This window comes from Mustelus asterias, chromosome 25, assembly GCF_964213995.1.
Source record: "Mustelus asterias chromosome 25, sMusAst1.hap1.1, whole genome shotgun sequence".
Taxonomy (NCBI): domain Eukaryota; kingdom Metazoa; phylum Chordata; class Chondrichthyes; order Carcharhiniformes; family Triakidae; genus Mustelus; species Mustelus asterias.
Window position 1 is genome coordinate 21,939,322 of NC_135825.1, and position 11,370 is coordinate 21,950,691.

General features: G+C 42.8%; 1 long non-coding RNA gene across 1 annotated transcript; it reads left to right on the forward strand.

Moving 5' to 3' along the window:
• The first annotated feature begins 441 nt into the window (after positions 1-441).
• On the forward strand, positions 442-10,524 carry LOC144479262 (uncharacterized). Its single transcript, XR_013495487.1, has 5 exons — positions 442-509; positions 2,432-2,467; positions 6,409-6,490; positions 7,485-7,573; positions 8,627-10,524. It is a non-coding gene; the product is annotated as an uncharacterized LOC144479262 (long non-coding RNA).
• The last annotated feature ends 846 nt before the right edge of the window (positions 10,525-11,370 follow it).

Genomic DNA, 11,370 nt, shown 5'->3' on the forward strand with positions numbered 1-11,370 from the left:
GGTTAAACTGGCATTTTTTAAAACAAGTCTTCAAGATGAGGGATGTTCTGAATATTAATGCAATGTGTTATCAATAACTAGATCCGTAAACTTTGATTAACACTGGACGTCTGTGTCTGCTGGAATCTCAAAATACTTATTATTGTAAATCGGCTCCAAGCTGACTGGATGATGCATCATTGTTCCTCCCAAGCACTGTACTTTCTGGGGGGTCTGAACAAAGCCTTGTTTCTTGCTGTGATAGAACAATATTTGATTCCTATTTTATTGTTCTACTAAGCTAGTCTTATGTTTGATTTGATTTTAACACAGTTTGTTGAGTAATAGATCTTGCCTCAATGGATGTCCTATTTCTTACCTGGTCAGCAAACTGTAAAGCTTTACTAATTAACCTTCATGACTCTGATAACAGGTGGTTTACTTCTCTTTTTCTAGATACAAAATGGTGGGTAGAGATTATCGGCAATGTACTACTGAGGGATGGGATGGTGAGGTTCCATCCTGTGAATGTAAGTCATGTCTTCCTCATCCACACTGAACTTTTTTTAAATGTGATTTACTTGCTTATCGATGCCAAATGATTGAGCCGCTTTGAATGTGTTGTCATTTAGAATTTGTTCACACCCAAGTTTTCATCCTGACAGAATTTTGGCATCCTCAGCTTGGAGTCCTGACTTTGTGGAATGTGAAGGAAACAGAGGTCAATGTTTTGATATACATTTGCAGATCAAGGGTTTATAATGTATAAAAGGAGAAATGACCAAACCATAACTTATTCCTGCCCCTTTCAGAAGATATCGATCTTCTGCCCGGGTGCAAATGGTCGTGTTAGTGGATGATGCAAAGTTGCAAATTTTTTGTAGTTTCAGTTGTCAGGAAATGATAGTTGGGCCTTAGGAGGTCTAAGTTTAAAGTTTATTTATTAGTGTCACAAGTAGGCTTACATTAACACTGCAATGAAGTTACTGTGAAAATCCCCTAGTTGCCACACTCCAGAGCCTGTACACTGAGGGAGAATTTAGCGTGGCTGATGCACCTAACCAGCACATCTTTGGACTGTGGGAGGAAACCGGAGCACCCAGAGGAAACCCACGCAAACACGGGGAGAACATGCAGACTCCGCACAGTCAAGCTGGGAATTGAACCCGGATCCCTGGTGGTGTGAGGCAGCAGTGCTAACCAAAGTTGAGCAGCGGCCTTAGAGAGCTAATGAATCATGGGGTGTGCGAGGTAGTAGGAACAGAAAAGGTGCAGATAGCTATCTTAAATGAAGGAAGTTGAGATAGGCAGTATAGGTGATAGAGAAGGCATCGGAAGCACAGCTCATGGTTAGAGAAAACACAGTTGATGTGAAAAGTCTGGTTTCGGCCTCAGACACAGAATTGGACTATGATGTAGTTTTTAATGGAATAACAAAAGGTCAGCAATTATTGTTAACTATTTACCTCACTGATTCTCAACAGAGAATGTAGTGAGCAGGTGGCAAAAACAAGATTCAATGCCTGATTGTTAATTTGCATAAATGATGCCAGTGCTTCTTCAAAGGGACTCAATAGTGGGGGAGCTGAGGGGTGAGAGGGACCTAAGTTTGGGGGGGGGGCCCTGAGTGGGGGGGCGGGGGGGGGCTGATGATGGAGGGCACGGGGGTTGGGTCAGGTCACCCTCATGCCTAGGTGGTGTGGCGGGGTAACCTATTATTTGCATGGTGGGGTGGAGGGTGCCCTACTTCACTGAGGTGTTGGTGGTACTCCTTTGGTCGTCAGAGGGGGGGACGAGGTGAGGGGAAGATACCATTTTGGTTTTGGGATGTCCTTCAAAAAGGGTTCCCCAATCTCTGAACAGCAGAGCTGGCCTGCGTGAACTGTGGGATGCAAGTACTTGCATTCATCAGGCAGGTGAATCCCACCTGACAGAAGCTTGCAACAGCAGTGTGATTCATTCCCATTTTCACTCCAGCGAGAGCACTGACAGCGCAAATGGGTGAATTGCGCCCTTTACTTTTATTACTAAGAAAACTAGCAGGGTGGGAAGGGTCCCTATTTCTCATAATCAGCAGCTGTCTGGGCTGATTTTTCAAAACATCTGGGGGGGCGGGGGGTATATTCCAGCCCTCCCCAGCCCCATGGTGTTTTTTACGGTAATGGACATGGCTCGCCATTGGCCTTCCATGGGATGATCCGGTCCCGTTGATGTCGAGCGAATCTTTTGTGGCTTGGCCCACTGCGGGGGAATCTGCCGTGGGCATTGCCTTTGGTGGGACTGAAAGACCCCACCCCGATCTTCTTAACCGTTGCTACATGTGGAGTAATGTTGATTTAGCCACTCACTAATTCAGGCTAGCACAGTGAAAGGCAACCTTGTAGACTTCAGGACAGGGGTTCGAGAGCCATGCATTTGTGTGTTATTAACTTGTGCTCTTTTAAAATCCTAGATATAGAATCAAGTAAACTTCTACAAAATGTTGTTGGTAAGTAGGAAATCGATACAAATTTTACTAGCTGCATCAAAGTACATTTTTTAATATTTACTGATAGTGGAAATCAAACTTGTTTAAAACTTACTGACTGAATTGGTGTTCCAAACGTTCAAACTGATAATTTTAGTCGGAATGATTTCTAATGAAGCTTTGGTACTTTAATAATATTTAACCGTAAGCTTTTCAGAGCTCTGCTGGTGTTCTTAGTCAGTGAGGATCCAAGCTAAATGTTAAATTGTGTTATAAAGTTTCACAGCATAGAAAGAGGCCCTTCGACCCATTGTGCCTGTGCCGGCCATCCTATCCATTTGAATCCCATTTTCCTACACTTGGTCTGTAGCCTTGTATACTATAGCATTTCAAGTGCTCATCTAAATTCTTCTTAAATGTTGAGGGTTCCCACCTCCACCGCCCTTTCAGGCAGTGAGCTCCAGATTCACATCACCCTCTCGGTGAAAAAGTTCTTCCTCAAACTCCCTCTTAAATCTTCTGCTCCTTACCTTAAATCTATCCCCCTTGGTTATTGACCCCTCTACTTAGGAGAAAGATTTCTTCCTATCTAACCTATCCACATCCCTCATAGTTTTGTATACCTCAGTGAGGTCCTCCCTCAGCCTTCTCTTCTTTTTTAATTCATTCACGGGATGTGGGCATCACTGGCTGGGCCAGCATTTATTGCCCATCCCTAACTGCCCTCCATTTCAGAGGGCATTTGAGAGTCAACCACATTGCTGTGGGCCTGGAGTCACATGTAGGCCAGACCGGGTAAGAATAGCAGATTTCGTTTCCTATAGGACATGAATGAACTAGATGGGTTTTTATGACAATCGACAATGGTTCCGTGATCATTTTAATTCCAGATTTTTATTGAATTCAAACTTCACCATCTGCCATGGTGGGATTTGAACCCAGGTCCCCAGTGCATCTCCCTGTGTCTCTGGATTACTAGTCCGATGACAATACCACTACACCACCACCTCCCCTAATGATGCCCCGGCCCCCCCGGCCCCCCTGCCTCCTCGCTGAGCAGGGGATCACCACCACCAATCCCTCAGCAATGACGGGCATCAGCACCCCCAACCACTCAAATAACGGGTCACCACAATACGTTTGACTCTTGCCTAACAGAGAGCAGCATGTACCATGCCAATGAATGGGCACATCACGGGGTTCATCAAAGCTGGAATAAATACTGGCAGCACTGCAGGCCTCTCTATGTGGCCAGGTTTTCACTTTCATCTTACACCTGCAGCCAATCAGCACCTTGACAGGGTTTGCTCCTTTCACGAATGGTATCTCAGGCCAGGGTTGGGGTGGGGGTGGTGGGGTGTTGCCTGCAGCACAGCCTCTTTACGCTGTCCTCAGTGTGGGAGAAACATAGCACAGCCATTCTCTCACTCTACAAGAATGAAGTGCTGGGTGTGTGCGTGGATCCATGAGCTTGATGGCATGAAATGACAGGGTGGAGGCTCTGTGTGTGAATGGAGTGATTTATTATTTGTAACTATATACAGTGGCGAGCCCTGCACACTAGTGCCAACTTTCACCCATGCCAACTAGGTGCCTATCATTTCTTAATCTTCCTCAGCTTCCCATTACGTCCAGTGCTTCCCCAGGATCCACAGCTGAGGTCGAGGAGGCCTGCTGACTTCCATGTCCTGATGGTTGAGATGATCTTGCCGAGCGACCCCTGGTGGGCCTGGAGCTTGAGGGCACTGGCCTGCTTTCAGGTAGCCCAAGTATTGCAGTGCTGCCCTCGTTGGTGTGTGTTGCTTACAGGAAGGGCTGCAAGAACTCAGGCTGGACACCCCCAGGGTCTCCTGGGTGGAAGGCCTCGCATTATGCACCAAACGATCCTCATCCTTTCAGGGGCCCAGTGGTCCTCCATGGAATAGAGGGGCAGCTGGCATGAGGTCCAGAAGCCCCACCCTCCTCTGGTGCAGACACTCATGGATTGCCATCGGTGCCTGCACCATGGAATTCAAGCCCTCAGACATGGAGGTCGTGAGCTGAGTCATGGTGCGGGCATCTCCTGCCACAGAGTGCACATCCTGCACCAAGCTCACCACAGCGGACACCAACATCGCAGTGTTGGACTCGGTGCATTGAAGTGATGGCACCATCTCCTCAGACATATGGCGGTTGGACTTCTCCATTCGGCCTTGCAATCCCAGGAGGGATACTGTCATCGCCTCTTGTTGCTCGTGACTCTTGCTTTACAGTTCCATCAGCTCTGGGACAACCGGACCCAGGGGCACATCATCGGGCAGGGGCAGAGTTCTGACCTCCGGTATCTCTCAGTGCCGGTTCCTTGGGGCATCCCTGCCTCCGCCTGTTGTGGATCTTCAGCTGTGAGGTGCTCACCAGTGAGTGACCCAGAAGCCTGTCTACTTAATGATTCCAGCGAGGTGTGAGTTTCTGTGCTGGTGCTGGGTGTGGGTGACAGCTGTGACACCTCTTCAATGATTGGGTCTGAAAAGTTCCCCTTGGTGCTGCTCGAGTCTGATGGGTCCAGGGGGCGTGAGGATGGTCTGGCCTGTTCAGCTGCTTTGCCTGCAAGAGAAGGGAGATGGCGTTAGTGCATTACAGGGGATAAAGGAGGGAACTTTGATTACTCACTTGAGACCTGGGGAATGACAGCGTGTTTTGAGGATTCTCACATTTGTCTGCTGCCCCCACTTCACCATCAGCACAGGCACGCTCTTCCTCCTCCCCAGCCAGCTCGAGAGCTCTCTCTTCAAATGGTGTGAGGGTTCCGAGCTCTGGCATTACTCTGGCTGGGGGTACAGGCTGTCGCTTGTTGTGGTTGAGTTTGTCCTGCAATGACACAGATGTGGAGAGCGTAGGCGACAGTGTTGACATTCAAGATGTGAAGCAGGCGTGGGTCTTGAGAGGGAGCTGGAGTGTGAGGAGCTTGGCAATGAGTAGAGGGGAACATGGTGATTGGGGGAAGCGGGAAGAGCGCGTCCTTCCAGGTGTTGGTTAAGACCGAAGTGGCTGGGTGACAGATGAAGGTGGGAATGTGTGAGGGGGTGCATGAGGCTCACTTACCCTGGCTGAGCGCAGAATATCGTTCATCTTGTGGCACTGCTGCCTTATCCTCTTCTGCAACGAGCTGGCACTCACCAGGGCTGCCGCTGCATCCCAGGCGGGGATTGTAATCTTAGTGGGAGGCTTTAACGTGGAGCAGAGGTAGAGTACATCCTGCCTCTGCTGCACTCTATCCAGAAGTTTCATCAGGGCTCTCTCTGAAAAACGTGATTCTGGCTTCCTGGCTGCCATCTCCTGCAGTCGCTCTGGGACAAGTGCAGGAAATATACATTTGTATATACGTTTGCTATATACATTTTGTAAATGAGGCTGAAGATCCAGTCAGAAATTACACCTGGCCTCTTGGCACTATTCACTCTATTTTTTTCACTGGAACCTATACTTTGCCAAATTCTGATAAGATTATTAATATTTTTAATATCCACAAATACAAATATAGATAATTTTAAACCACCTCTGTTTCCTGATTGTATTAACAGGGATTAGAAAGGGAGGTGTTTCTCCACTTCATTTATTTTTTACTTCCACTAATGAACGTAATCAACAATTGCTTCATTTTATGATCTCAATGTGTTGAGTAACATTACACAATTTATAAGGATGTGAAACTACATTTTTATGCGCATCACTTAATATTACAGTTTCTTGGCATTGTTTGTTTCATTGAAACCGACTGTTTGAGTGAGGCGGAAACTAAAATTTACAAAGGGGGTTGACGATAGCAGCATTTAGAAATTGGAATGTTTTCAGTTCGGGAAAATGTTGCCACTTCTGTTTTAAAAACAAGATAGATTATTATGCCAGAGTAACCTGCATTTTTATGCACCCACAGATTGTTTTTCTGAAGTAATAATTGTGTATATTATGGATGTATTTTTAAGGAATCAATATGGGTGTTGTTGCTCTCCTTGGCCTAATTCTTTGTGTCGTGTGCTTTTATCGAAAGCAGTCATCAAATAAAGGGTAAGACAGTTTTATATTCCCCTGAATTGTTTCCCATCTTCAAAAAAGCATTTTTTAATGCGTTTTAGACTTTTCTCCACCTCTCTTCTGCACCTACTGCCCTCCTTGCAACACAATTTTGCATTCAGTTTTCTTATTGAATTTTACTCGATTTGCTGAGGGCAAATATACCCTGAGCAACTTCAAAAATAATTTTTTTCATGTCAAAGCTCAGTCAAATCCAGTCAAGTAACTGGATTTAATGCCTTGACAGTTGGTCATGGTTTTCTTTACCTGAGCATGGCCGCTGGTTGGTAATACTCTATATTTATACTATTTTGTTTGAAACAATTAAACTTACTTAAACAAACTAAGGGAAAAATCAGAAGAGCAGCCCCTTAAGGGGGTACTGCAGCAAACAAAAACAAGTTGCAAAGGAAACTTACTTATCGGGATCAATGAAACACATCAGTTCCCAGGGTGTCCATCGGGCATGAAAGGCCTTGATGGTGCCAGCAGACACTGCATGCTCCCTCTCCACAGATACCTGGTCATGAATGTAGCCATGCTAGGGGACAGACGGTCAAGCTGGATGACCCCTTTGGTCACCCACTGCCTAGACCTGTTAATACTCTATTTATAGATCAGCCAGTGGATTTTAATCCTATACTATTCACTCTTTTATGACCAGTTGCAATTTCCTTAATGCTTAGCTACATACAGCCGCAGCTGGAAATAATTTGGTTTCATTCACAGTCTCCATTTGAATTTGACTGTTGGCTGGGAGATCAGGATCAGGATCAATCAATTAATTCTGTAACGATTAACCAGTAATATTGCCTTGATGAATGTGAAGAATTGTAATTAGCTTAACCTACATAAACTAAGTGGTGCATTTTATTTTGCGCATGGGATTTGTAGTCTTTTGCCAATGTATCATCATGTATACATATAAATTATATTCTTCTATTAGCATGAAATTTTAATCTATGTTTATCACACGTTTCCTTTGCAGAGAATATTACCTCGCCAGTGGTATTCCCATGAGCCTTCAAACTAATCATACAGAATGATCTTTAATTGAAGACTTTAAAACAAAACAAGGTAAACCTTTATGTAATTCTGGCTTGCAAACTGTTTCATGTTCTCAGTGGTCTTTGGTACAGTGTTAAATATAAGCATGTAAGAGAATATACAAAATGTTCTGACTGACCTGTGCATCTATAATTCTCTCTTCCCATATTGCTAAAAATCATTTATCAATTAATTTCATACACTAGAAAAATGACGAACAAGATTGGGGTAGGGAGGCGGTGGATATGCACTGTGTACTACCCCAGCTTCAACTTAAAATATAATTTTTGAGAGAGAAAGCACCAAATTCTAAGGACATATGGACACTTAGTTGTTAATAACTGGACACATCTTGATTGACACTCTCGAGTCCCCCTCACCTCCACGGTCACCCCCCAGTGGGCCCCATTTTCACAATATGGACCACATTACATTATTTTGGGGGAATGAAAGTTCTGTCCCCAGCCAAGGTCAATGTAAACATCTAGTAATTTTTAATTATTTTCAAAAGTTTTATGCTTTTTCTATTTGAAGCCATTTCACTGAAAGTGGATATGGGGCAAGGATAGAGGCAGGAGATTGAAGTCTTAATATCAAGTATGTTCTATGTTTAAATTAACTAAGGTTTAAATAGGAAACTGAGGTTGTATTTCATGGACTCGCACCATAACATTCAAGGCTATGGGCCAAGTTCTGGCAAGTGGGATTAGGTGGGCGGATCAGGGCATTTCATGCTTCAGTGCAGACTCGATGGGCTGAAGGGCCTCTTCTGTACTGTAGTATTCTGTGATTCTGATTCTAACTCAGTCTGAGCAAGTGGACAAACACTGAGATGAAGGTTGATTTTTTGGCAGTAGCTAAATAAGATTGCTTTGCTGTTCTCAGTAACAGGTTGTGGACAGATTTAAGTGTTGCTATTGTCATTTTAAAAATGAATTAAATACTGGTCACTCAAATAAAGAATTTGGCAAAGTGTTCTGGCTCTTCCTACCTTTTCCAATTACTGCAGCAGGTACAGTCTTGCTATCTTATATGTATAAGCTCAATTACTCAACACCTTTCTTTCTGTTTTTCTTCCCAAAGGCCAAGAGTCTGAACAGCACTTTATCAAAGATATATCTTCCTGGTAGCCTCCTCTCCAAAACAATTTAATTGAACTAGTTTCAGTCTCCATTTGTTGCAAAGCAAACTTTTAGAGTTTCCTTTTTAGATTTTCTTTATTTACGCATAACAATAAGAATTCAGAATCGGTTTATGATTTTAACTTTGGAAATCAATGGCGTATCTTCTACTATGCAAAATTCATCTAAAGATTTAAGTTGGGCTCTGCAAAAAAAGTTTATAAGACAGTTTTTATTGTGAATACTATGTGCAATGTTACATTTAGTTGAATGTATCAGCACCATTTTGGTTGCGGCATTGTTCCCGAAAATATAAAAAGGACTAAAATTGAGCTGGTTGATTTCCTGTGGAAAAATACCTGGGCTTGATGACTTACTTTGATGTTTTATAAGATAGTAGAAAGAATTATATTTGGCTGGGATGTGGGGTGGGAGATGAGAAGCTTTGCCACATTTGTGTTCATACAACAGCTTTTGTACTTGATGTTAACCCGCAGCAGCTTAAGGACATTTTTTAAATTTGAAGATATAGTAAACGTCAGGCCTTGTATACATCATGACCATTTCTAAAATGTAAAAATTGTTTGCCTTACATAATTTTATGTACTTAACATTTTATATTGATTCAGATTGTTTCCATTTTTGCTTTAATGTATTGTTTTCCATATTTTTAACATCATCTTGGTCCGAGCAATCTTTGAACGGTACATTTTTGTGTTAGAAATCAGAAGGTGACTGTTTAAATATCTGTTTTTTTGAATGCAATATGTTCCAACAGTAAATACGATGAAGTATTTGCATATCGAGGGTGGAATTTTCCTGTCGAGCCCACCACAGCAAACCTAGCAGGTGGGGCATGGACCACGCAAAGGTCCATTGACCTCGGGCTGGATTTTCGAGCTTTGGGGCGAGCATGGCCGGAAAATCCCGCCCGCTATGTATTTGACCAGCTCATTTCACAGCAACGTACAGCTCATATAGTGTTTCTACTATCAAAATATATCAAAACTAATGCCACTACGTTTAATAAATTGCATGTTGTCTGTTTAAAATAGTATCTTCACTGTATCCAGTATAAGATAAAGTGTAACTTGATAGGAAAAACAAGTCAGTATTAATACCTTTTGTATTTTTTGATTCGAGGCTTAAATGAGATTATTGTAATTGCGATTCTGAAGGGAAATGCAAAATAGTCAGAAGGTGCCAGGGCTTTTTAAAATTCTTTCCTGGGTTGTTGGCACCACTGACAAGGCTAGCATTTTATTATCCATCCCTAATTGCACTTGAGATTAATGCAGTTTCTATCACCTCAACATGCTCCCCATACTATGAAGCTCCAAGCTGCACAAGTATTCTAGTCATGGCTTTATTGTTACATGTTAACTTTTTGCAATAAAACTCTCAATATGCATTAGTGTATTTATTATTGTCTTAACCATTTGGAGATGGTGTTTTAACATCTTCTGCACCAGAAGTCCCAAATCACTCTGCGTTTCCATATCACCCAACTTTTCACCATTCGTGGCATAATACAATCCTGAAAATGTTTACAGTGTGTTCCTAATTCTCTGCTTTAATTTTCCTAATTTATGTTTTAATCATAAAATCATAAAGAGCACACCATTTCCTGCTGTTCAAGAAACTGAATATATTTTAAAATTACTTAAGTTGTAAATTTGAGTCTATTTAATTCATAACAGATGTCAATTTAACAGATTAAATTTATTTTTGTCACTTTTTATTTGCATTCTATTTCAGCCAGTTTGCTGTTAGCAAATGACCTGCATAACTAACAGGCTTATGTGCTATGTACACAATTTTTATGTTTGTACTCAAATATTGAAATAAAACATGTGACGCATTCAATCTGTTGAGTTTTATTCTGCATCTCTCTGGACAAAAATTTCTACAAATCTCTCGTTGTAAAATTTTTAAATCTGTGGCATCTCATTTATTTTCCAACTGAAATAGTCTAGTGGTAAAGCTTTCATTTCCATGCACCAAATGGGTAATTGTCTTCCCTAACGAGGAACACAACATGCTGGCTCAGACATTGGCACAGCAAGGCATCAGCGGCACAGTGGTTAGCACTGCTGCCTCACAGCGCCAGGGACCCAGGTTCAATTCCGGCCATGGGTCACAATGTGTGGAGCTTGCACATTCTCCCTTGGGTGCTCCGGTTTTCTCACACAGTCTAAAAATGTACAAGTTAGATTGATTGGCCGTGCTAAATTGCCCCCTAATGTCAGGGAGATTGGCAGGGTAAATACGTGGGGTTGCGGGGATAGGGTTTGGGTGGGATTGTTGTCAGTGCTGGCTTGATGGGCTGAATGGCCTCCTTTTGCATTCTATGATTCTATCCTGCTAATTACAATTTTCTCCTTACCCTTCAGTTCAAATTTTCTGGCCTGCAAATTGCAATTGTGACAATTATCTGGCAAAGACAACGGTGCACGTGAAATCTTAGTGAATGAAGGGACCACCAGTTTATCTTCCTAACAAATGAGATTTATTAACAAATGAGATTTAATCCTCGATGATTTCAACCTCTGCCTCCTCATTACCCCCTCCTGTATTCACTGGCAAACAGTCCTCCCTTAACCTCTCCTGGCACATAAACCTGCCTAAACATGTTCATGGTCACCCTTTTGACATTGCTATCTCATTTGCTGTTTTATTCCAATCATGTTAATCTCAGATAAGGCC